The sequence below is a fragment of the Cryptomeria japonica genome, unplaced genomic scaffold (assembly GCF_030272615.1).
Source record: "Cryptomeria japonica unplaced genomic scaffold, Sugi_1.0 HiC_scaffold_65, whole genome shotgun sequence".
NCBI classification, from domain to species: domain Eukaryota; kingdom Viridiplantae; phylum Streptophyta; class Pinopsida; order Cupressales; family Cupressaceae; genus Cryptomeria; species Cryptomeria japonica.
The window spans coordinates 158,548-162,500 of NW_026728887.1; the positions used below are offsets into that span (position 1 = coordinate 158,548).

The 3,953-nt window shown below is 63.4% G+C and overlaps 1 non-coding gene across 1 annotated transcript; it reads left to right on the plus strand.

Annotated features, from left to right (window-relative positions):
* Positions 1–1,652: 1,652 nt before the first annotated feature.
* Positions 1,653–1,771, plus strand: LOC131863573 (5S ribosomal RNA). Its single transcript, XR_009362473.1, has one exon. It is a non-coding gene; the product is annotated as a 5S ribosomal RNA (ribosomal RNA).
* Positions 1,772–3,953: the final 2,182 nt, after the last annotated feature.

Genomic DNA, 3,953 nt, shown 5'->3' on the forward strand with positions numbered 1-3,953 from the left:
GCGCACCCGAGGTGCACACCCGGGGCAAACCGGGCTCCGACTTCGTGCACGCCGCACCTTGGAGCACACTTCAGAGCGCTCCTTGGTACGCACCAGGGCGCGCAACCCAGCCAAGGTGCTCACCCCGGCGAAGGTGCACGCGAGGTGCGCACCCGGGGCAAACCGGGCTCGGACTTCGTGCACGCCGCACCTTGGAGCACACATCGGAGCGCTCCCGGGTTCGCACCAGCATTGCGCACCTTTGATGCGCTGCCTTCACTAATTTCCAGAAAAGGCAAAAAAAAGAAAAAAATGAGATTTTAAAATTTCCGTTTTGAAAGATAGTGAAAAAAACGGAACGCGGGTGCCATCTTGAGCCCGCCCTGGTGTGCAGCCCAGGCAAGTTGTGCGCACCAAGGCACCCACCCTGGCCAAGGTGGGTCACGGGGTGGGTCCTAGGGTGGGTAACGGGGTGGGTACTAAGGTGCGTGCCAAGGTGGGTCATAGGGTGGGTGCCAAGGTGGGCACCAGGGTGGGTGTGCACCAACCCTAGCCAGGGTAGGTCACGGGGTGGTTGTCGGGGTGGGCGTCAAGGAGCCAAGGTGGGTGGCAAGTAGCCAAGTTGCGTGCCAAGGTGGGTGTCGGGGTGGGTGCCAAGGATCCAAGGTGGGTGCCAAGGAACCAAGGTGGGTGTCTGGGTGGGTGCCGAGGTGGGAGCCAGGGTGGGTCCCAAGGTGAGTGCAAAGGTGGGTGCCAGGGTCAAGGTGAGTGCCAATGTGGGTTCCAAGGTGCCAGGGTCAGGGTGAGTGCCAATGTGGGTTCAAAGGTGCTAAGTTGGGTGCGAGGTTGGGTGCGAGGGTGGGTGGGTGCCAAGGTGTGCTAGGTGGAAGCCCGGGTGGGTCGGCATCCCATGGGTGTCGAGTTGGGTGCCTGATGGGTGCTTCTTGTCAAGTTTTAGTCGTCGGGACTCATTTCGAGCCTTAGAGGTCGTTTCTTGTCCGGTTGCCCTGTCTTCGACCTGGGAACCCAATTTTGGTCCTCGGGTCCCATTTTTTTTTGTCTCGCATCCCACTTTTGGCCTGTGGCCTTTTCGGGGTCGATTCTCGTTTTGGGCATCAGAGCATGTTTCTTCTCCTAAAACCCAATATTTGTTTATTAAGTCTCGGAACACATTTTTGTTCTCGTGGACCCATCATGGGTCTTGGAACGCATTTGTGGTCCTTGGGTCCCATTTTGCATCCCGAAACTTGTGTTTTGGTGCTTGATCCCTATTTTGGGTGCCCACCTTGCACCAAGTGCGCACCCGGGGCAAACCGAGCGCCTTGGTGCACCGGGGCAAGATCGAGCGTGCACCCGAGGCGCCCCGAACATGCACCAAGGTGCACTCGGCCCACATGTGAGCGCAGGTCGTTGCGCCCGAGGTGGTGTGTGGGCACCGCGTTGCAGACGGGACACTGCACGCACACGACGCCCCCTCCAGGTGCACGCACGTAGGCCGGGCCGGGTGCACACCCGACGCCCTAGCAAGGTGCGCGCACCCGGGCAGGGCTCACACTTGGCGAACGGGGCGCACTTCGCGAGGGAGGGTGTGCACCTCGACGGGGGTGGGTGGCCGGGGTGGATTCGCACGTGGGTCGCGGTTTGCTAAGTACACACTGCGACAAGCTCATAACGGGTGCGATCATACCAGCATTAGTGCACCGGATCCCATCAGAACTCCGCAGTTAAGCGCGCTTGGGCCGGAGTAGTACTGGGATGGGTGACCTCCCGGGAAGTCCCGGTGTTGCACCCTTTTTTAGTTTTTCGCCGGGCGTCGCAATGCTATTTGAATAAACCTTTTGCCCGTTTGCGTTCTCGTCGGGGCCGGGCCGGGCCGGGGTGCGCTGCCCGCACTACCGCGCGCGCGGGGGCGACACCGAGCGCGCACCCGAGGCGCCCCGAGCACACAGGCCACGGTGCAACCCGGGCGTTGTGCGCGCACCCCGGTGCGCCCGAGGTGCTGCGCGCGCACCCAGGTGAAATCGGTGTGCACCTCGGCCAGTGCGCGCTCGGTCGAGTCGCGCACGTTGGCCAAGGTGCACGGTGATGTTTCTTACTCTAAGGTTCCGCACCAGACGCCCGGGACAGGTGAGCGAAGCTGGGCGGGGCCGGGTGCGCGGCCGGGGCAGGTGCACGCAGCTGGAGAGAGCTTTGGAGCACACTTCGGAGCGCACCAATGATGCGCTCCATTCAAAAGTTTCCTGAAAAGGCAAAAAAAGTTGAGATTATAGAATTTCCCACTTGAGAGATTGTAAAAAAAAAAAATTTAAAATGAAGGAAACGCGGGTGCCAAGGTGTGCGCAGCCCAGCCAAGGTGTGCGCACCAAGGCGCCCACCCTGGCGAAGGTGCACGCAAGGTGCGCACCCGAGGCAAACCGGACAATTAACCCAACTTTCGACTTCGCGCGCACCTTGGAGCGCACTTCGGAGCGCTCCTTGGTGCGCACCAATCTTGGGCACCTCGGAGTGCACCATGGCGCCCACCAAGGTGCGCACCCGGGGCAAACCGAGCTCCGACTTCGTGCGCACCTTGGAGCGCACGAAAGGTGCGCACCATGGCGCCCACCAAGGTGCGCAGCCCAGCCAAGGCGTGCGCATCAAGGTGCGCACCCTGGCGAAGGTGCGCACCCGGGGCAAACCGAGCTCCGACTTCGTGCGCACCTTGGAGCGCACAAAAGGTGCGCAACCCAGCCAAGGTGTGCGCACCCCGGTCAAACCGAGCTCCGAATCGTGCGCACCAGAGGTGCACGCCATCGTGCGCACCTTGGAGCACACTTCGGAGCCCTCCTTGGTGCGCGCCGATGTTGCGCACCTCGGAGCGCACCCGGGGAAAACAATGCAATTAACCCGACTTTCGACTTCGTGGGCACCTCGGAGCGCTCTCGGGTTCGCACCTCGGAGCACACCGAGGTGCGCACCTTTGATGCGCTGCCTTCACCAATTTCCAGAAAAGGCAAGAAAACATTGAGAAGGTGTGCGCACCGAGGTGCCCACCCTGGCGAAGGTGCACGCGAGGTGCGCACCCGGGGCAAACCGGGCTCCGACTTCGTGCACGCCGCACCTTGGAGCACACTTCGGAGCGCTCCTTGGTGCGCACCAGGGCGCGCAACCCAGCCGAGGTGCCCACCCCGGCGAAGGTGCACGCGAGGTGCGCACCCGGGGCAAACCGGGCTCCGACTTCGTGCACGCCATGGTGCCCACCGCGGCGAAGGTGCACGCGAGGTGCGCACCCGGGGCAAACCGGGCTCCGACTTCGTGCACGCCGCACCTTGGAGCACACTTCGGAGCGCTCCTTGGTGCGCACCATGGTGCCCACCAGGGCGCGCAACCCCGCCGAAGGTGCACGCGAGGTGCGCACCCGGGGCAAACCGGGCTCCGACTTCGTGCACGCCGCACCTTGGAGCACACTTCGGAGCGCTCCTTGGTGCGCACCATGGTGCCCACCAGGGCGCGCAACCCCGCCGAAGGTGCACGCGAGGTGCGCACCCGGGGCAAACCGGGCTCCGACTTCGTGCACGCCGCACCTTGGAGCACACTTCGGAGCGCTCCTTGGTGCGCACCAGGGCGCGCAACCCAGCCGAGGTGCCCACCCCGGCGAAGGTGCGTACCCGGGGCAAACCGGGCTCCGACTTCGTGCACGCCGCACCTTGGAGCACACTTCGGAGCGCTCCTTGGTGCGCACCATGGTGCCCACCAGGCCGCGCAACCCAGCCAAGGTGTGCGCACCAAGGTGCACGCGAGGTGCGCACCCGGGGCAAACCGGGGTCCGACTTCGTGCACGCCGCACCTTGGAGCACACATCGGGGCGCTCCCGGGTTCGCACCGGCGTTGCGCACCGTGGTGGGCACCTCGGAGCACACCAAGGTGGGCAGCGAGGTGCGCACCTTTGATGCGATGCCTTCACTAATTTCCATAAAAGGCAAAAAAAAAACGAG